Genomic DNA, 23,161 nt, shown 5'->3' with positions numbered 1-23,161 from the left:
ATTAATCTGTAAGGTAATGTTTCACTGTACAACAATATGCAGATCCACAAATCAAATTTGCCTTTGATATGATTTGCAAGGACCAGGGTTCAATTCCACCCTTGGCCATCTCTGTGTGGAGTTTGCATGTTCTCCCTGTGCATGCGTGGGTTTTCTCCAGGTACTCCGGTTTCCTACCACATTCGACTCCAAATTGTCCATAGGTGTGAACGTGAGTGTGAATGGTTGTTTGTCTATATGTGCCCTGTGATTGGCTGGCCACCAGTCCAGGGTGTACCCCGCCTCTCACCCGAAGACAGCTGGGATAGGCTCCAGCACCCCCCGCGACCCTCGTGAGGATAAGCGGTAGAAAATGAATGAATGAATGATTTGCAAGGGGGCTGTACGGCAGTCAAGTGGTTAGCGCGTAGACCTCACAGCTAGGAGACCCGTGTTCAATCCCACCCTCGGCCATGTCTGTGTGGAGTTTGCATGTTCTCTCCTCTGTTGTTTCCTCCGGGTACTCCGGCTTCCTCCCACATTACAAAAACATGCTAGGTTAATTGGTGACTCCAAATTGTCCATAGATATGAATGTGAGTGTGAATGGTTGTTTGTCTATATTTGCCCTGTGATTGGCTAGGCTCCAGCACCCCACGACCTTTGTGAGGATAAGCGGTAGAATTGAATGAATGATTCGCAGTTGTGTTGTCCTAATGGATTTGTGAACGTGCTTCATTGACTGTCCCAATTCACAGCAGGACACCAGCGATTCAAGCTGAGTCAAAAGGGGTGACAATCAAGCAGGGTAAAGGGGGGCTTGGGACAGTGGTGTGATTGGTGGGGTGGTGTGTGGACGTGACAACCCCAGCTGGCCTGTGACATCACTGCAGCCTGGGGGCAGGAAGTCAGGGAGTTGGGAGGGTAGAGTACAGTAGGTGACATCAGACGACTCCGTCTGGGGTCTCTTGGCTCTCCAGCTGGGTAAACTTCAGACAAAGGGGCTGACGGTCCGACCCAGCCGTGCACCATGTCCCACCCCAGCCATCCCTGCCTTTGTCTCCGAGTGCAGCACCCTGTCTTATCCGCCTTGGTGTTTGTAGACACTAGCTGCCCTCTCGCACTGAGAATGCCATGTGTTTCCTCGCACTGTCTCCCTTTAGCTAACTCTCCCTTTTATGTGTGTTGATGTTTGTGTGTGTCTGTTCCTCATCCGCTCGCTCCCCGCAATAACCCCTCCTCTGCGTTATGCAAAGAAACACATTAACATTGCCATCTTATGATAAACTCTGTGTTTATTCTCTTAATGTTCCCATGCTATGCAAATTCACTTTTTAGTGATAAAGATTATAACCGTAATATGCCTTCCTGGGTATATGACCACTGACAATTAACAATTGAACATCTTCTTCACATGTTTGCTCCACTTTTCAGAGAAGAGGAATAACTTTGCTTTTGAAGTTCCATGTTCCAAGACCTTGTTCCTCATGGACACTCCATTTATATACCCACCAGGTCATGGAGAACATGAGTTTAGTTTTATTAAGTTTCAATTTATTAATTCATTTTCTACCGCTTATCCTCACGAGGGTCGCGGGGGGTGCTGGAGCCTATCCCAGCTGTCTTTGGGCGAGAGGCGGGGTACACCCTGGACTGGTGGCCAGCCAATCACAGGGCACATATAGACAAACAACCATTCCCACTCACATTCATACCTATGGACAATTTGGAGTCGCCAATTAACCTAGCATGTTTTTGGAATGTGGGAGGAAACCGGGGTCCCCGAAAAAACCCACGTATGCACGGGGAGAACATGCAAACTCGAGGGTGGAATTGAACCTTGGTCTCCTAGCTGTGATGTCTGCGCGCTAACCACTAGACCGCCGTGCTGCCCGTCATGGAGAACAGCTTTGGAAAATAAACTTTGAAATTTGAAAACCTTTGCTACACATCTTGAAAAAAAAAAAAACAGTAGCCTTTGTGTTGTTATTTCTTCAGCACACAAAGTAAGATCCAAACAGGCATTGTTGAAGAAGAATTTGGTGTGGAAGAAGGCCATCGGTGACCTCTGACCTCACAAACACACCAAAGAATTTCAGAGACACGCGCCAACATTTTAGTAGAAAGTCTTCCCAGAAGAGTTATAGCTGCAAAGGGGGTCACAAATTTCACATTTTCTTCCATTTTCACTTCCTGTAGTTGGAACGGCTGTTGAATCCTGATACTTTTGCCCATATTGTGAATATGGATGTTGGTGGAATGAATGTATCATCAATATGGGAGTAAAAACTACATTTTGGAATGCTCTGTCCCCAGTGTGCATATAAACAATAAGTGTAGCATTCTCTTGGTTCTTTCCGGCCAGAGTGTGATAAAGGGAGCTGCCACTCATATTAAGTGGTTGGCCGTTGGTTTGTGCACATCTCCGTTTTGAATGCGAAACACATGTTAATGTGTGGGTGGGAGTCATGAGAATAGAGGCGAGGGTATCCATGTCTCGATATGAAAACACCCAGTCCGTCCATCTGCAGGAACATTTAATACCACAAGCACACCAGCAGACTTTTCCCATCCTTTCTATCTCTATCGTTTATCGCTTTTATCTCTTTTCTATCCTACTTTCACTAGTTGAATAAAGCTTATGGATTTGATTACTTGTACACTGAAAAGTGCACTAATGGCAGGGAAGGGGACATTTTATGAGGTGGGGTTATAGTATGGGCAGGTGTATGTAATGGACAATTAATACAAGTGTATTTTATTGATTCTAAATTATTCATTCACAACCGTCACCTCATGTTGCAGCTTAATAATACAAGGATCTGTGCTCGATTCCTGGAAGCTGGAAACATCTCATTTCTTACATGGCCAGCATACTCACTGGACATGTCACCATTGAATGCTCTGAATCGGAGTATACAGTATTGGAGGCAAATGGTGGTTTCACCAGATACCGACTGGACTAGAATAGTATTTTGGCGGTATTTGTGGAATGGGTTGTCACATGATTCATTTCCTATATTTCTACTAATTAGAGTAGGAGTGTCCAAGGTGCAGCCTGGGGGCCATATGCAGCCAATTTTACTGGCCTACAGCACATTTTAGTTTATTTTTGTTTTATTTTATTTAGTTTTATTTAACAAGAAACCATAAACAAAAGAACAACAACAGTAAAAATTGTAAAACAAAATCAGTAGTAATTTTATAAAAATAAAGTCAAAGTAGTAAGAGAAAAAAAGTTGTTTATATAATGAGAAATGTCACAATTTTATAAACTTGGAATATTATGAGAAAAAAATAATGTGATTTAAGTAGGTTGTTTTTTTTAGCCGTAATATTATAAGAAACAAATTGTAATTTTTGGCAAAAATTTATAATATCACGGGTAATGGTAATGGTTTTATTTCATCTGAACATGCATCAGATTACAATTGAATGCATCACATAATCAGTTCACAGTTCCACATGTCCAAAAGGAGTAGGAAGAAGCAAAGCTTATTAAATCCTACCCCTCCATCTGGTACTTTTACAATCAGTAACTGTTACATTTGTTCACTTCCTGCTTTCGAGAATAAAGTCATAATACTACAAAGTAAATTTACAAAAATGATTTAAGAAGAAAGCTGAAATATTTGAAAAAACAACAAAAAAAGAGGAAAAAAGACTAAAGTTGACACTTTCACCAATATGACAAAGCTGACAGGCATTTTTTTTCAAAATATACAACATCTTAACATATCAACTACATATGTTGGTTAATGATAACAACATAATAGTGGCCATTTCATCATTTTATTGCTTTTATCTTTTTATGGCCCCCGGCAGAAAAAGTTTGTACACCCTTGGATTATAGTAACTATCATTGCTTTACTGTTTGTATTATTTCAGTGTAAACATGTTCACATTGTACTCCTTTTTGAGGTTCCTATTGCGGGCATGGGCAGTGCACATAAGCAAGAAAACCAAGCAAGATAAGAGGAAGTGTGTGGTTGCATTTATACTTACAGTCTGCTGTTCTGCTTAGCATTTGCTGAGGTTCGTTGACCGAGGCTTAGGACATTAATACATCTATACTGTACAGTATATGCAGAAAAACTGGGGGGTGTCTGTGTTTTCCTGTTTCTGCCCCCTTGTGCTCAACATCTCGACTTACTTGACTCCCATTGCAGTGAAGCTAGCCATAAAACGAGTTGGAGAGATTAGCCAGTGATTGAAAGTGGGGATTTTTTTCCCTCCTCTTAATCATATGCGTCGAAACACCAGGCCTCGACTCCAGACGGAACCCTGTGTGAACACAAGGCAGAGGTCATGACCCCGAGCGCAGAGGGACTGGCACTTTAGGGCGGAGATTGAAGGAGTTGGCACAAGAGGTGGCTCGGATAACATCCTGGAATGTGGAAAACAATGACGCATCCACAAGCACTAAATCATATTGGGACTTTTGGCATGTCGTGGAGCACGGAACTATACCTATACAAAGCTTGCAGGCGTGTCAAGTAAGCACGTAATGCCATCTGTGAGCATTTAGCAGCTTGGAGCATGTGCGGCCAGCGTGGCATATAGATTCTTTTGGGCAATATGGTGACCACAAAGGGAAAAAAAACAATAGGAAGGAGAATTCCACAATGAGAATGTCATAAGTGCCCGCGCCTCCTTTTCCCTTCCTTCATTCCTCTCCATTTCAGAAGAGCCTCAGGCGAAGTTGAATTAATGCATTTAAGATGTGGAAATCCGATATTTGAAATCAGTGCCCTCCACTTCACCCAGCTCTCCCTTGCATCTTCTTCTTCTACTCCAAAACTGTTAAACAGTTTACATGTTGTTTTTCTTTAACTACATGCCCAGGGCTTTGCAATTGATAGCCACCCGTTTCCCCCTCCATACTCTCCTTGCACCCAACTGGACCGCGGCCAGCCCCAGTTACCTGGCCAGATGTGAAAGAGAAAGAAAAAGGAAAGCGTAGGAACACAGGGAGAAGCCATCTCCTTCGGGTGAAAGACAGCAGAAGAAGAGATGAAAAGAGAAGGGGAGGGGTGAGTTGATACAATAGCAACAAATTGATCAACTGAATTGTGAAACACAAGCGAGGCAAGCATGTAGCATGACTTATTCCGATACCTGGTCCTGTCATTAGAGACCACCTACCTAGACTCCCACTACGTCCCTTGAGGGGAAGGCCGTATAATTCAATATTTCACCAGCTTCACAGCCCTTTTCACACTCTGAATCGCTACACAAGTGCAAAATAGCCTCTCAAAGTGACCAGAACATTTGAATGCACCACGGGCAGAGCTGATTTATGTTACGCTTGCACCATCCTCATGGGGGCTGTCTGATTAGAGATAGGGGAGAAAAACCATGTGGTCACACACCCGGACATTTGGTTCTCATTACACACATGTAAATGCTCACCGCACACACATGCAGGCTTGTGCAACACTAAACTTGCAGGGCAAGTCCTATTTTGTGTTGTGGAACTTGCAGGGCATTACTGTGGCGGGTGTAATGCGGATGAATGGTTAGTGTAATAACCCTGTTGAGATAGGAGAGATTGGACAAAGGCTTTACACCATGGGATCTCAACTGGTGTCATCCTGGCTTGTTCTGGAAAAAATATATACACACAATATATATATATATATATATAAAGTTATTAACCTTGAATATAAAAATAAATACAACTAAATGAAAATTCATTGAATAATTGATTAATTAGGGGCTGAACGGCGGATGAGTGGTTAGCGCGCAGACCTCACAGCTAAGAGACCAGGGTTCAATTCCACCCTTGAGTTTGCATGTTTTCCCCGTGCATGCATGGGTTTTCTCCCACATTCCAAAAACATGCTAGGTTAATTGCCGACTCCAAATTGTCCATAGGTATGAATGTGAGTGTGAATGGTTGTTTGTCTATATGTGCCCTGTGATTGGCTGGCCACCAGTCCAGGGTGTACCCCGCCTTTTGCCCCAAGACAGCTGGGATAGGCTCCAGCACCCCCCGCGACCCTTGTGAGGAATAGCGGTAGAGAATGAATGAATTGATTCATTAATTTTACTAATGTTTACATTTGTAAATACCAAGGATGAAGATGCATATGAAAAATTATGAAAAATATTTCATATAATGTATATATATACTATATACTATATATACATATATATGTGTGTGTGTGTGTGTATATATATATATATATATATATATATATATATATATATATATATATATATATATATATATATATATATATATATATATATATATATATATATATATATAATTTTATTTCATTTTTACATTTTAAAAAGTCAGACTAGTCCAGGGTGTACCCTGTCTCTCGCCCAAAGTCAGCCGGGATAGGCTCCAGCATACCCATGACCCGGGTGAGGCTAAACAGCATAGAAAATGGATGGATGGATTTTAAAGAGTAAGCTGGACAGACTCACCCATCATAGAGTCATTGTCGAAATGTTTATATATGCAAACCAACAGGTGGCACCAACACCGCAAATATGTCTGAGCTTTTCTTCTTGTCACTCACAGACACCGACATACTGTTGAGCAGATGAGAAAAATTATATCATTTTCCATTGCAATCTATCATGATTTTTTTTTTATGTTTTGAATTATACGTACTGTATTTTTTTTTTTTAATTGGTTTTGAAAGAGAGTGGTATCCATAGTATCAACCCGTGTGTATCAATACTGCTGAAGAAGATACATTGTAGTACAGATATCTTGTCAAACCTAAACACTTCTTTCCCTGAAGCATCTCATTCCCCTGACTATTCCATTCCAATAAAAGTAAAAAGTGTTAATGACTTCTCTCTTCAGGAGGGGTTTAGTTTATTCTTTAAAAAGGGACGCGTCTTTTTAGTAAGAGCGGTACCGTCAGTTAGTTTTTATACCTGGTGTAGTATTGTGCCCCATGCTGTTTAACATGAGTGTTAATATAAAAGGACTGTAAACACTTCACCACAGCATGTGTGTGGCTGTGCTGACTGCATATTATCGGCGATGTGAGAGGAGCTTGCAGGGTCGTACGGTTAATTTATACATAACAAAAAAAAAAAAGGAAATGCACTTTTTGGAGGAATTTTGCCCATCGTTCACAAACACATATTTTTTTCCCTTTAATGTGCACGAGAAAACAAATTAATATGAGCTAGCTAACAATGCAGGTCATTGGGATACATCTATTTCGACTTTGAAGCCCTCTAAAAAATACTCTCTAACAACATTGCATTGTTTGATATCCATTCTATGATCATGCATTAACACAGACAATCATAATGACATATAATAATTGCAGTATCTTGCCATATTTGGATGATTTAAAACACTTTGAAACTTATTTTCTCTGCACATTGATACACATACTTATGCTAGTTCTGTCAACAACAACAACAGCAGCATAGATTCAGCGACAACACTTACAATGTCCGCTCTCTTTGGGATGGCTGTGTCTTCCAGCACAAGATGTGTGCTGCAGTCCTCGGGTAAAAAAATGCTGAAAGCAAACAAGCATCTTGTTGAGTCTTTGACACGAAATGGAGAGCTACCGATTTGCAATGTGTTGTGTTAGTCCGCCAGATAAAAAATAGTATTTTATGTTAGCCGCTACAATAATAATAACGCTATAGCTTGGTTAATATACAAGTTTTTTATACAAGTTTTTTATACAAGTTTTTTATACAAGTTTTTACAAGTTTTTTTTGTTTTTTTGTGATGGTTTTAGCGTCTAAATAGGTATTTCCCATGCAGTCCGTTGTTAGCTAGCTCATATTAACTTGTTTTCTGGTGTTATAATGCACAGAAAAGGGAAACAAATATGTGTTCATGTTTCACATAAGGATTATGAATGATGGGGAAAATTCCCCAAAAAGTGCAGTTTCTTTTGAAAGCATTTCGATGTATCAATAAATACAAATCTGTTTGCAGCACCTTGTTTCCTCGAGTGAAGCAATAACTGCAGGTGTGACGGATGCATGGACACATTATGTACTTAGACAGATGAGGAGTTATTAAATTAGTAATTTTTAGTCATCGGACTACATAATTACTGTGCTTGTTATTTGACAACTTGGAGCATAAATCTGCAACCTTTTTTACTGTTATTTTCAATAAAACGCATCTTAGACGGAAATAACTCATATTCTCAATCTGAAACAGTTTTAATCATTTTGTGGTGAATTGTTTCTGTCATATTGCCAAGGAGGGTCTTTGTGACCGTAAATTGTACAAATAAATATTTTGTGGTGTCATGAAACTATGGAGCTGTGGCCGATCAAGGCTCACTGGAGGCTACTGGAACCCACTGATACTTGGTTAGGCCTCGGAGCATGAACCTTTGTGGAGATTTGTGTCCCCAGGAAAAAAATATAACTTTTGGCCCTAACCAAATGTAAACCTAATGTAATGGTCCGTTCCCAGCATGCTCCAATGTGGCCAGCCACCCAAAATAACACAGTTTTTTATACTGTACTTTCATGTTTGAAAAGTAATGTCTAAACAGTCTTTAGGACTAATAATACTCACAAGGGGATAGTGACTCCCACTCTCAGGGGTCATGAAGGCTTCTTGGGTGCCAGTAACTCTCCCCGGGGGCCACCGAAGCCCACCAGGGGCCAGTAAACTGACTAGGGGGCAGTGCAGAGAACAAAGAGGCTACCACAGGCAGGATTGTACATTAGGGATGTGGAGGAGACAGATCACACGCTGCACAGCGGCTGTTGATGTCTGACAGGAAGTGCTGCTCAGTGTTCAATGTGTCTAAGTATGTCTATGTGTGCGTGTGTGTGTGTGTGGCCCGGTCCACGATGGTGGGTCATTGCTGTACAGTCAGCAGGAAGTGACCCAAAACATTCATACACATGGAGATTTAACCTCTTGTGTGCTGCTATTGGAAGTTCAGTTTGGATTCAGGATTCAGTATGTATTCCGATTTACCGAGTCAAGTTATTATTTACCAGCACGCCGTTTACCTGCGTATACGTGTGTAGCGCTAATTGCTTTGGCAGCAGAATGACGTCATTCTTTAGACATGTATGAAGTAACAAACGGCGTACGTGAGCTTGTTAGAATATTTGGAATACTTGAGCGGAGATGCTAAATTTAGCCTCCCCGTTGACTTTCCCTCACCCCCTCCCAAAACTTCTGCCTTCTATTCTGAAACAATGGAACCCCCCACTAACCCGCCCCCCCCCCCCCCCCCCCCCCCCCACAGGTCCCTCCTCCATCCTCACCCCACTCACACACACACATTTGCTGTCCCATTATTGGATTGTTATGCCTCTCCCCTCAAAAAAAGGTGTGTGTCCATCTGGCCTCTAGAGTGCCATAAGGAAGAGCACAATGTTTCTGAGCTCCTGTACTCACTTTGCAGAAGTCGTTTCTATGGCGAGAGCGACACTCAACCTCTGCGGACAGGAAGTGACCCTCAGGGGAAAGGAATTGTTAGACGGCCAGCACTGACTGACCTAATTAGGGTATTCATGTCCATATCATTGCCTGCTGAAGGACACGTTTACATCAGCTGTCCAGGACTTAGAGTTACATACGTGATCGTATTAAGCCCAAGAGGCGCCATTGCTGCGTTGTGCGTATCTGGTTTTCTCCTCCCTCACCCCCAATTGCCACCCGTGGGGGCATGGTGGTGTACAGTAGCACACAAACAAGAGCTGACAGGGTGACGTCAGGGTCTTCCTGTTTTGGTGAATGGCTACAACCTTGACATATGTCACCTCAGCAAAAACGGATGGTCGTTATCGTGGCATTTTGTGAGGAAGCTCCGTGGCAGATCATTAGTTGACCCACCCCCCCCCGACTTGTTTTCCTTCTTTGCTTTTCAAGTTTTCACATGGATGTATTTCAGAGACTGTCAATGCATGGATGCTTCTTTGGGGCCCTCAGCTAGTGTCTGAGGTTCCATGTTTGGAATCCGAAAAACCAATGTACATGCATTTCAATAACTACATATACATGCACACAATATTCCAGTTAAGGTTCCTGTTCCCTTCAAGAGACTCCATGTTTGCATCCACAAGCTATAAGAATAGTCCTGTTTACATGTTAATTAGCACAATCAGAATAGTGTTGCTGTCAAAACAAAACAAGGCATTCTTTTCTGCCAGAGACAAAATGGTTGCCTGTGTGTTACATTTTTGTATAAAAATATCCATTAATATTTATCTTTCCTCACCATAGAAATGTAAACTTTTACCGTCTTCATTTGATGCCAAGCCGAAAACAGAGCAGTCGGAACAGTGAACAGTTCTCCGGTTGGATGCATTTCCTGATTTCCAGGTTTGTCAAAACAAAACAAGGCATTATTTTCTGCCAGAGACAAAATGCTTGCCTATGTGTTAAATTTTTGTATAAAAATATTTATCAATATTTGTCTTTCCTTTTCACCATAGAAATGTAAACGTTTACCGTCTTCATTGGATGCCAAGCCAAAAACCCTTTGCAGTCGGAACAGTTCTCCGGTTGGATGCATTTCCTGATTTCCAGGTTCGTATGAATATTCGGGTTGATAGATATACATATGTCTGGGGTCGGATTCAGGTTTTTATCAAACAAGCCAATTACAAAAAGGTGTTTCTGAAAAGTCTTTGGAATATACACTATACTGTGATTAACAGGAATATTGTGCATGTAAACATATGACTGAATTTCAGAGTATTTGGATACATGACTGTCACAATGGTAATACTCGTAGTTGTAATAATAGTAGTCATAGTAGGTTTGTAATAATTTATAGATTGGTTGCACATCATTCGTTTTAAATGGGCAATAATGATTCACTCGAAGAGAAAGATTCCCTTCGTCCAATTGTTCCGCACAACTTCCTCCGTGGTCTTAGTCTAACCAGCCGCTTCCTTTCTGTCCGCTCTCTCTGCACAAATCTGTGCGTGTGTGTGTCCGTGTCCATCTTCCATGTGGCAGCATTCCAGTAACAGTACGCCAGCGAGGGGTCTTCGTCTCACATCCCTCTTCAATCAAACACAAACAGTCACGTCCGGCCAGCCTGGCCCACGCTATCTTTTCCCCTGCCTCCTTGTGCCAGATGCACACACCCTGTTGCTCCTTTGCCCCCCCCCCCCCCCCCAACCCCTCCTCCTACTCTTCCTCCTCCCCCAGTCCCAACAGGGCTCCTCTGCTTGCTTTTCCTTCCCTTCCCATCCCACTCCTCCTCCCACACACAAGCTCAGCACCCCTGTGCATCACATTGTCTCCTGGCTCCTCATCTGTCCCCACTTCCTGTGTCCTGCTCCTTCAACCCCTTCCTCAGTCTCCTCGCTCCTAGAAACCCGGTCATTCTCTCTCCTTGCGACGTGACTTTCAGCACGGACGGTCGATCCACTGCCAATAAACGGAAGCAGAATAGTATGAGTTTGATTGGGATGTGAGTGATGACACAGCCTGTTAGTAGTGTTAGTAGTTATTCATTCATTTTCTGCTGCTTAATACATTCACTGTCAAGCTTGAGCTGGAGTCTATCACAGCTGACTTTGAGGAAAAGGAGCGTGAAATGCTTGTTTGGTCATGATGTATGTTCCCTGTGATTGACTGGCAACCCCTCCAGGGTGGAGTCTTCATTTTGCCCAAAGTCAGCTAGGACAGGATCAGGCTTCTCATAGTCAAAACCGAACCCTAACCTTCCTATGTTTACATTCTGGTTATACAAGCATACATGTAACAATTGCAACTTCAACTTCTTAATTGACACATATGTAAAAAGAAGTTAAACGCTCCCAATGCTAAAAACAATCTGTACATCCCGAGTATCCCGAGTGGTGTAATGGTACACGCTTCTGTCTTTACTATGGTACCCATTATGTCATTGTATGGTCATATTACCTCGTACTTCGGTATGTGACAAAAAATTAAAAAAAATAAAAATAGAAAAACTTAAACTATATTAGGAAAGCAGGAAGTGAACAAATGTAACAGTTACTGATTGTAAAAGTACCAGATGGAGGGGTAGGATTTAATAAGCTTTGCTTCTTCCTTCTCCTTTTGAACACGTGGAACTGTGAACGGATTATGTGATGCATTCAATTGTAATATGATGCATGTTCAAATGAAATAAAACCATTACCATGACCATAAACTTACATAGACAATGTTTTCATGTTCAATGTTAGCATGCTAACAGATAGCATGTTAGCGTTGCATGAATGCTAATGTTGGCATGGTAGCATTTAAGCCATTTTCATAGGTTTATATGCAAACATTTAGCAAGTTAACTACAGCATTTCAGTGTGGCATCAGCTCATCAGGGCTAAGTGTCACCATGCTAACAGTTAGCACGATAGCTACAGCATTTCAGTCTGGTGTCAGAGCGCCAGGGTTCAGGTTTCTGTTGCAGTTTCTCCTGAAATTCTCCAATGAAAAGAATGATCCCTAAAAATGATATCTTTTCAAAAGATGATTACATAAATGTGGATCTGCAGACTTTCCTTTAATGTGCGTGTTTTCCAGTTAGTTGTGTCCACTTGATAGCAGCAATAATATTTATAGCAGATGGGGGCATTGTGCTCATGACTCAGCACAGAAACACTTCATGGTGTGAGATCGTGGGAATGGAAGAGGAGCCTGGGATGGGGGAAACATTGCAGCTGGTTCAGGAAGTGGGAGATATGATGCCAGTGGAGGGTAGAGGGACACACACAGAGGAACATTAAGGTCCATGTGTGCGCTTTAGTTGGAGTTATCAGAAGGCCGGAGGATGGAGGGGAGGACATGCAGGACCATCCCGTCTCTCTTTGTGTTTACATTCCATCCAAACAGCAGATCATCCACAGAGGCTAATGGGCTCCTAATCTACAGATGGATGACACAAATGTCATTATTATGAACATCCCAAACTTCTCAGTGCCATATGTGCAAAAAAATTGCCTTCCCCAAATTTTCCAGAAATGATTTCCAGGTCAGTTTAATTTAATTTTTAAGTATTATATTATCAAGCAGGGATTTATTTATATGGTGATACTGTCCTAGATTGTTTCTTCGGACATCCCCTATTTAACTGGACAATTGATTTTCATAGTCATCCACACTGCAAAATTGAATCTAGTCACAGTGACAAAGTATTTTGTCACAAATATTTCTTCATTACATCTTCCTGTAACAGGTGCAGCAATCTCACCTTCACATGTTGTGTTACTCACACACTGGATGCACCACTTTTCCGGAAATATCTCATCATGCCTCCAACAAGGCTGACACACATCCACACCCACACCCACGTTCTGTACAGTCATGTGTCTCACATGACAAACAAACATTGTATTTGTTGGGCTGTCAATCTAGTTTAATTATTTGCATGCTAGCTCATTCCAAGAGTCACATTTTCCACTCCAAGCATGTACAGTACTTACAAATAAATATACGAGGGCCATATTAAAAAAGGAAATGATTGACTGAACATTAATTTATTGACAGTTCTAGTTTATTCTCTGTATGTAAGATACATTTTAATTGGGTGCAAATTTTATTTTTTATGGCCTACAAAATGTGCTATTGGCCCATTTATCTTTCTTGCTAAGTTATTATATAAATATGTGTTATCAAAACCTTTTAAAAACAAAATCTACAGTATACTTATTGACGGTTACTATGGTACCCATTATGTCATATGGTCATATCACCTCGTATTTTGGTACGAGACAAAAATAAATTAAAAAAAATAAAAAAACGTAAACTATATTTGGAAAGCAGGAAGTGAACAAATAACAGTTACTGATTGTAAAAGTACCAGATGGAGGGGTAGGATTTAATAAGCTTTGCGTCTTCCTACTCCTTTTGGACATGTGGAACTGTGAACTGATTATGTGATGCATTCAATTGTAATCTGATGCATGTTCAAATGAAATAAAACCATTACCGTACTTGAGTAAATACTTATCACTATTTTTCCTTTGATGCATGATTTCAAAACTAGGGTTTGATACCCCTGTCTCACAGATTAATACAAGTGGAAAAATTAATAATATTGTGCAAAATAAGTTATACATTTTAAAATCTTTACTCTTTTACTGTCATGCATGCAAATATATATGCATGGCTTAACAGTACACACATCAGGCAAAAGTTAAGAAGCATTGAGAGCTGTTTTTAATATTTTATATTGATAGGAATATACACAGTAATAGTAAAAATTGATGTGTACTGAAACCAAACCACAGGGATGTTCCCATAATAAAAAAACAGTATAAGCCAATGCAACAATATCCAGTAAAGAGTTTGTTTAAGTTTCTTCTCCCTTCTCGTTTCCAGTATCTGGTCATGACTAATTGATCGTGTTCTAAAAAAGAGCCTCTGTTGTCACCATTTGGGCTGTTGAAGTTACTGGCAAAGGGGACGGTGAGGTGAGCTTGTCATGCTGGGTTCCCATCTGCCTTTTGCTGTTACGCTTGTACTGTTTGTCGTGCAGGTGTGCAGCAGGAGTGTGCATGGGGTGAGGTGAAAGAAAGACAGGACGGCTGGACTGCAGGTGCCTACATGTTGGTCAATGTGCAGGCAGGAAATTACAACTGCCACACACCAGCACCCATTGACCACACACACACTACACCCACACTGCTTGTAACGGCCCACCCTCAGCTAATGAAGCAATACTTCCTCTGTGTGTGTCCCCATGCTTTACGCTTTACCCGTTAGAAGTCTAATGTCATTACTAATTATCAATCACTTGATCACTCACATCACATATTTAACATTGCAACGCCTCTTCTGGTAAAAAAATAATAATAATATAAGCATACCACAATTACTAATCCTAGTTCCTCTTAAAAGTCTTCGTCATTTTTGACATTTTGTTACTAGTCTCCTTAAAGGAGGTTACTGGAAGTCCTCATCATGGTATAGTTTGTTCATATTCTTGTTTTTTTTGTGTGTTTGTGTGTCACATCTTGCTGAAAGATTTTGATCAACATGGACAAGAGTGACCTTATTTATTCTAGTTGTCCGGATTGTAATAGATAGATAAATACATGTAGAGCTACATATATGTAGAGCAGGGGTGGGCAAATGTTTTGTTAAGTTTAAATTAAATATTTTGGAAAGAAAGGGCGGGCCGTGTTCAAACACTTGGTGGGCCGGATGTGGCCCCCCGGCCGTATTTTGCCCACCACTGATGTAGAGCTTTGATAATGAGGGAAATTAAATTCATCCTTAACAACCTGTGGAGTTTTTATATACTTGACGTTTTAGTACATTTTATCTGACATGTCTGTATACATGCATACGGTGTACATATAGTACAGCTATTTTCACCAGCTAAAATGTCACAAAAGTGCCTCTAAAATATACTTTTATAGAGCGCCACGACCACATGTCAGTGCACGTGTACTTCTGCCTTATTGTAGTTTATATATTTCTAATGTCTGCACCATTGTGCCTGGAGTGGTCCATTCCTCATAATGTCATAATTCCAGCTTTGCTAATTAGTCCAATACAATACTGAAGTGTGTGTTTACTTAGCCACAGTGCTCAATTGTGGTATACATCCGTTTTCTTTTAAAATGTCAAAAACCCAAGCAGCAAGAAGCCAAAGGAAGCAGAGCATCACCAAGGGAGTAGCTTTGGGAAAATCAAACAACTGGATTGCAGAAAGGGAGCGTTCCACATGTGGGTGAGAAACACGTTCTCATGCTTTTGTTTTCAGCTGCGCTGACCCCACCTTTTAAAATGAGGATGGGGCGCGAGGGACTACACTGGACGCTTAAGTCGAAAGGGAGCGGTAAATGGGAAGCAACTGAACTGAACTGAACTGAACAGGGCACAATGTGCTCACAAGCAGCTGTTTTCCATTGGGTTGGAGTGTAGGCAGGGTGGAAGAGACACTTAGCCATGCCAGGACACACAACATGGAAAGGTCACTGACGACTTTTATAGTGCACTGTCTCCCTTTTTCGCAACATGGACCGCAGACTCTTTCTTTTCGTTTTGAATGATCTCCAGTCACACAGACGTGGAGTTGGTCATATATTTTTCTAATAGTCTCTGTTGGTGTGTCAACGACTTTATGCATGACTCCTGTAGTCTGCTTTATTTGATTAATTTAACATTAATTCGCACGGCACGGCGGTCGAGTGGTTAGCGCGCAGACCTCACAGCTAGGAGACCAGGGTTCAATTCCACCCTCGGCCATCTCTGTATGGAGTTTGCATGTTCTCCCCGTGCATGCGTGGGTTTTCTCCGGGTACTCCGGTTTCCTCCCACATTCCAAAAACATGCTAGGTTAATTGGCGACTCCAAATTGTCCATAGGTATGAATGTGAGTGTGAATGGTTGTTTGTCTATATGTGCCCTGTGATTGGCTGGCCACCAGTCCAGGGTGTACTCTACCTCTCGCCCAAAGACAGCTGGGATAGGCTCCAGCACCTTCCGCAACCCTCATGAGGATAAGCGGTAGAAAATGAATGAATGAATGAATGAAAGTTAAACCATGTGATTTCTCACAGTCATTAAATATCCATTCATTCAATCTCTACCCGTCATTTTTGATGATTTTAATCATTTAATTTATGTCTTTTATGGAAAAGTTGAGCAGAAAAAAGCATCATGCTTCGGTCATTTTGTTTTGTGACCAAGTAAAAAAAATCTGTTTGTCCGGTCCAAATTTTTGTATCATTGTAGCTTTCTTAAAAGTAATCTTAAAATATTGTCTCACCCTGTTTATGATTGTGTATCGTCTCATAATATATCATATATCAGATATATATCATAGGTATGAATGTTAGTGTGAATGGTTGTTTGTCTATTTGTGCCCTGTGATTGGCTGGCGACCAGTCCAGGGTGTACCCCGCTTCTCGCCCGAAGACAGCTGGGATAGGCTCCAGCACCCCCGCGACCCTTGTGAGGAAAAAGTGGTAGAAAATGAATGAATGAATAACATTAATTCATAAAGTATGAAATGATAACAGTATTCCATTATAGTGAAATAGAATATTATAATATAAGCTATTTGTCAATCGGAGGGAAGGGATAATTGTTTACATTACCAATTGTTTACTTCTATACAAACAGTGTTGCATGTTTCATCAGTTTCTATAAAGTCACTATAAGCTTGTGAAGTATAACCACATCTTGACTTGATCCATTTTACCCAAAAAAAAAAGGTGTGGTGAATAAAGGCTGTAACTTCACTAAAAAGAGCCTTTTTAGTGAAACTGGTCTGGAAATTATAGTATGTCATTTCAAAGCATCCTTTCAGGGATGTCTTTGTTGCAGGAGCCAGACTGGAAACTTTACTGTAATAATGTTAAAGGTTGTGACCGTGCTTCTGTGTGCAAATGGTTATAACAAGAATATATCTGATATCAATAACATGCACCTACTATATGTGTGTTGTCCATAACATATACCTGCCCATATCATAACCTCATATTGTATATTACCAACAAGAGACATTTTAACAAATGTTAAAGAGCCATTTTACCCCCTTGTCCACTAAAGGAAAATAACCTTCATTCATTCATTCATTCATTTTCTACCGCTTTTTCCTCACGAGGGTCGCGGGGGGTGCTGGAGCCTATCCCAGCTGTCTTCGGGCGTAAGGCGGGGTACACCCTGGACTGGTCGCCAGCCAATCACAGGGCACATATAGACAAACAACCATTCACACTCACATTCATACCTATGGACAATTTGGAGTGGCCAATTAACCTAGCATGTTTTTGGAATGTGGGAGGAAACCGGAGAAAACCCACGCATGCACGGGGAGAACATGCAAACTCCACACAGAGATGCCCGAGGGTGGAATTGAACCCTGGTCTCCTAGCTGTGAGGTCTGTGCGCTAACCCCTAGACCACCATGCCGCCCGGAAAATAACCTGGAGCATTTAAAACAAGTTCTTATAAACTCTAACAACAAATAGAAGTGTAGTGAGTGTGCATAACCTACGGTTTTGATAGGGAATTTGGAGGGAATCTTGGGGTATCCTCCCACATTCCAAAAACATGCTAGGTTAATTGGCGACTCCAAATTGTCCATAGGTATGAATGTGAGTGTGAATGGTTGTTTGTCTATACGTATGTGCCCTGTGATTGGCTGGTGACCAGTCCAGGGTGTACCCTGTGCCTCTCGCCCGACGACAGCTGGGATAGGCTCCAGCACCCCCTGTGACCCTCGTGAGGATAGGCGGTAGAAAATGAATGAATTAATTAATTAATGTTTTTTAATCAACTTTATTTTTCTTCACTGTAAAGCGTCTTTGAGTACTCTGAAAAGCACTATACAAATAAAATGTATCATTTATTCATTCATTTTCTACCGCTTATCCTCACGAGGGTCGCGGGGGTGCTGGAGCCTATCCCAGCTTTCTTTGGATGAGAGAGGCGGGGTACACCCTGGACTGGTGGCCAGCCAATCACAGAGCACATATAGACAAACAACCATTCACACTCACATTCATACCTACGGACAATTTGGAGTCGCTAATTAACCTAGCATGTTTTTGGAATGTGGGAGGAAACCGGAGTACCCGGAGAAAACCCACGCATGCACGGGAAGAACATGCAAACTCCACACAGAGATGGCCGAGGGTGGAATTGAACCCTAGTCTCCTAGCTGTGAGGTCTGCGTGCTAACCACTAGACCGCCGTGCTGCCCCTCTATTGTTATATTATTTTATTTTATTTTTTTCAGTCCCCTTCGCTCTTTTTGACGAGGGCACACACTCTCTTCCTAATAACACCCTCCCGTGCTGACAGCAGATCAAGCTGAAATGACTCTGCAGTCAGCGCTTTGCCCTTCTCATGTCCCATCCTCTCTACATATACAATCCCATTCATTTGTTCGAATTTGACATGATTTTAAGAGAATCTTTAGTCTCACACTATGACTATGTCACCACTCCGACAATCACACGCTCCCACCTAACCGCCTGTATTGTATTTGACTTGTGTGTCCTGTGGGAGGAAACATACACAAAGTTTCAAGAGTGCACACTCACACATATTCAAAGCTACATTGCCATTTGATATTAGCAGGCTGAGTGGAGGGTACCCACTGGCTGACACCAGGCACCCTTTGACCTTTGACTTTTAATGTGTGGAGCCTCACTTGGAAGATCATGTTTACTTCTGGTTTCAGTCAGTTGGGTGTGCTTATGTTACTGGCAAGTGAATCTGCACTCACCTGTCACAACATTAGGTACACCTGTGCCATCTAATAAGGTCCAATATATCAGCTTCGTCAAAAACGTAATGGTAATGGTTTAATTTCATTTAAACATGCATCAGATTACAATTGAATGCATCACATAATCAGTTCACAGTTTCACATGTCCAAAAGGAGTAGGAAGAAGCAAAGCTTATTAAATCCTACCCCTCCATCTGCTACTTTTACAATCAGTAACTGTTACACTTGTTCACTTCCTGCTTTCTATAATACAGTTTAAGGTTTTGACAAAACGTGATTGAGAGGAATATTAAATATTAGAAATGGCGCATATTCAATGCACAATAATAGATATACGGTACAGCAGACTTGTGCCACAAGCTCATTTCTGGTGTGTTGTTTGCCCCCTTAGGTTCTCGTCGTTTTTCCACACATGACGACAACACATGATCTCCATGACGACCGTGTTACTGAGGATGTAAGGAAGTGTCAGGTGAGAGCGTTAATCCTTTACTGCACCTGCTAATTGTCATCTGTCAACATGTTAATGTGTGTTTTTATTCATGTTTAACATCTGGAAGATACTAAGATTACTTACGCACCGGTGATAATGATGATAATAATCCTGATTTTCATACAGCGGAAAAAGAATGTGTATGTGCATATATGTGTGTGTGTGTGTGTGTGCCTGCTGGCTGCCTGCGCTGCCGCTGACAAGAGTAATGGATCTGCTTATTGTAGCATGTGGACGCAGTGTGATGTATGAGATTCATTTGAAATTCCCAGTCTTAAATGAGGCACTCACATGTGAGCAAATGTACTTGTAAGCTAATCGTTTTCTCACTACTGCGGTTCTCTGCATTCTATTTTTCTGTTAAAGTGAAACCGATTTCATGCAAAATGAATGTGTCATGAAGCAAGAAATGGCTTTGTACTGATTTAGTATTTGTTTTTTTTTCGAGACAGAATCGGGGACTTTTGCAGTACTGTGTATGTAACACTTCATCACACAAGGAGCCATTTTTATACCTGAACCAGAAGTTTATTAGAATTATTAGTATATTAACTATGAGAAGTTAAACCATGGGCGGCTCGGTGGTGGAGTGGTTAGCGCGCAGGCCATCTCTGTGTGGAGTTTGCATGTTCTCCCCGTGCATGTGTGGGTTTTTTCTGGGTATTCCGGTTTCCTCCCACATTCCAAAAACATGCTAGGTTAATTGGCGACTCCAAATTGTCCATAGGTATGAATGTGAGTGTGAATGGTTGTTTGTTTATATGTGCCCTGTGATTGGCTGGTGACCAGTCCAGGGTGTACCCCGCCTCTCGCCCGAAGGCTGCTGGGATAGGCTCCCTGCAACCCTCGTGAGGAAAAGCGGTAGAAAATGAATGAATGAAAGTTAAACCATGTGATTTCTCACTGTCATCATTAAATATTCATTCATTCAATCCCTATCCGTATCGGTACCTGTCATTTTTGATGATTTTAATCATTTAATCTATGTCTTTTATGGAAAAGTTGAGCAGAGAAAAGCATCATGCTTCGGTCATGCATACAACATTTTTTTGTTTTGTAACCAAGTAAAAAAAGTCTGTTTGTCCGGTCCAAATTTTTGTAGCATTGTAGCTTTTTTAAAAGTAATCTTAAAATATTGTCTCACCCTGTTTATGATTGTGTATCATCTCATAATATATCATGACAACCCTTATAGTAATACACATTCATCATTTTTAACATTCATTCATTTTCTACCGCTTATCCTCACGAGGGTCACGGTTGTGCTGGAGCCTATCCTAGCTGTCTTTGGGCAAGACGCGGGGTACACCCTGGACTGGTGGCCAGCCAATCACAGGTCACATATAGACAAACAACCATTCACACTCACATTCATACCTATGGACAATTTGGAGTCGCCAATTAACCTAGCATGTTTTTGGAATGTGGGAGGAAACCAGAGTACCCGGAGAAAACCCACACATGCACAGGAAGAACATGCAAACTCCACACAGAGATGGCCGAGGGTGGGATTGAACTCAGGTCTCCTAGCTGTGAGGTCTGTGCGCTAACCACTAATCCGCCGTGCAGCCCATTTTTAACATCTTGTCTCAAAATGCTGGATGTCCACTTGAGGTTACAAGTGTGGTAAATCTAATAATTTGTTGGTCTATTTCATCTCCGTGTGTTATTTAAATACAATTATGATATCTTTACTTCCGAATAATTCCGTTTCATGTTTCCTGCTCAAAGGGAGTTTTTCCTTGCCTCTGTCAGCAAAGTGCTTCCTTATGTGAGATTCTGTTGGTTTGCTTCAACAATAATAAAATCAATAGTAATAATAATGATATGTTTTGTGTCCCATACAGTAAATAAAAGTCACCTAACTGGGAAGTGGATTTAAAAAAAAAACACAAGTAGACGTTTTCTTTCCAATTTCTTATGCAATTAGACTTTATTGCCAGGATGACATGGAGTATAGTGACAAAACAAACCATGACATTGTTTCACATTTTTAAAAAATAAAAACCTTATCAACATCATTTTTATCAGAACATCATAATGAAATGAAATTGTATATTTGGATATAAAAACAAAAACCCACAGTGAACATTTAAACAAAAAATAACTATAAAACATTTTGACATGCAATAAATACATTCATTTCATGAAAGCATATTGACAAAGAACAAAGGCAGAAATACTGTTTGGTTGTAATGTATTGCTTTTAAAGGTTGATTGATGGACAACGCAGCTACATGTCCACTGATATAAGACTAAATGTGTGTGTGTGTATGTGTGTGTGTCTTTGGTCATGTTTTTTGCTGAACTCGCACTGTCAGCGTGGCAGCGTGTCCCACAGCTGAACTTTCTTCCCCACTGAACCACAAACCAGCCGGGTATAAGACATCACAGTCATCCTCATTAGATCATGATCGAGCTATCCACACAATCCATCAATCTTTCATGTAATCTCTACTGTGTGTGTGTGAGTGTGTGTGTGTGTGTGTGTGTAGGAGGACCCTGAGGCTATGGAAGATCTTTGTGTGAGTACGTGAGTGCAGAGTTCTTTAATAATGACTTTCCCAACAAGAAGCGACACTCCAAACATGGCAGGGCAACTTCATTAAAGCTGATCTAATCTGGAGTCTGCCAGCCAGCCATTTGTGTGTGTGTGTGTGTGTCTGTGTGTGTTTTCTGGTATTCATCACTTAGTGGGGACAAAAGTCTGTCTATACATCATTGCAGGGCAGGGACCAAAAATGACATACCCCATAGCATGAGCTATATGTGAAGATCTGAACAAGAATTTACTATGAAATTGTCTGAAATTATCCAATACTCAATGAAAATATGGCAGATGTGTCCAAAAATGTAATATTTTGCCAACAAAATACAATTTTCTTTAAAAGCTAAATGAGCAATATCTACAGTAAGGCAGAAACTACATTTTTCGGGGAGTAATGAAGTCTCACTGTGCCACACTTCGAAAAAAAACCCCAAATCCTAATAAATTCTGTTGTTTCTCGTGATAGATTCAGTGACCCAACCAAAACCGGGTTATCCATGGATCCTAAAAATGAGCTGCATCGCTTCATGAAGGTATGGACACTTTAAAACAAACAAAGAAAAACCAAAGGCACTGCGGTGCAGACAATATTTTGCTTTTGGCTTCCCTTCTTTTCCTTTTGTTCGCTTCATCTGAGCGCATGACTTGGCCCATGCATTGTGCAATTTCATACATGTTTACTTTACTGGCATCTTTCTGAGCAGATCTTTAACATTTCCTCTTACAACACTGTTTTTTAATCTAATTCAAGAGGCCTCTGCTTGGTTTTCGGGGTAATAATGGATAATAACGATGGAGGTCAGCACACGCAGCGGTGGTGGGGTTCATTTTTGGAAATCGATCAGGGTTTGGAGCAAAAGAAAGTAGCCTTTGGTGTAAACATTTAGACAAGTGTCTTCTTCAGCATGAGAACCAGCTGGAAGTAAGTGGATCAGGAGTAGGGAGGGTAAAAAAAGGGGAGGGGGCTTGAGTGGAAGGTTAGGAAGAATTACAG

General features: G+C 41.2%; 1 long non-coding RNA gene across 4 annotated transcripts in view; it reads left to right on the top strand.

Moving 5' to 3' along the window:
• Positions 1-23,161, top strand: part of LOC131134719 (uncharacterized) — a 79,363-nt gene that overhangs the window by 33,749 nt on the left and 22,453 nt on the right. For 3 of the 4 annotated variants that reach the window (XR_009131458.1, XR_009131460.1, XR_009131457.1), the window contains 6 exons: positions 10,180-10,278; positions 10,392-10,485; positions 14,257-14,343; positions 14,414-14,473; positions 19,518-19,598; positions 22,634-22,700. This is a non-coding gene — a long non-coding RNA (uncharacterized LOC131134719). The remainder of the gene's footprint in view (positions 1-10,179; positions 10,279-10,391; positions 10,486-14,256; positions 14,344-14,413; positions 14,474-19,517; positions 19,599-22,633; positions 22,701-23,161) is intronic. The other variant, XR_009131459.1, reaches the window with a different exon arrangement.

Source organism: Doryrhamphus excisus, chromosome 8, assembly GCF_030265055.1.
Source record: "Doryrhamphus excisus isolate RoL2022-K1 chromosome 8, RoL_Dexc_1.0, whole genome shotgun sequence".
Taxonomy (NCBI): domain Eukaryota; kingdom Metazoa; phylum Chordata; class Actinopteri; order Syngnathiformes; family Syngnathidae; genus Doryrhamphus; species Doryrhamphus excisus.
This window is presented reverse-complemented; position numbering and strand designations above follow the sequence as displayed.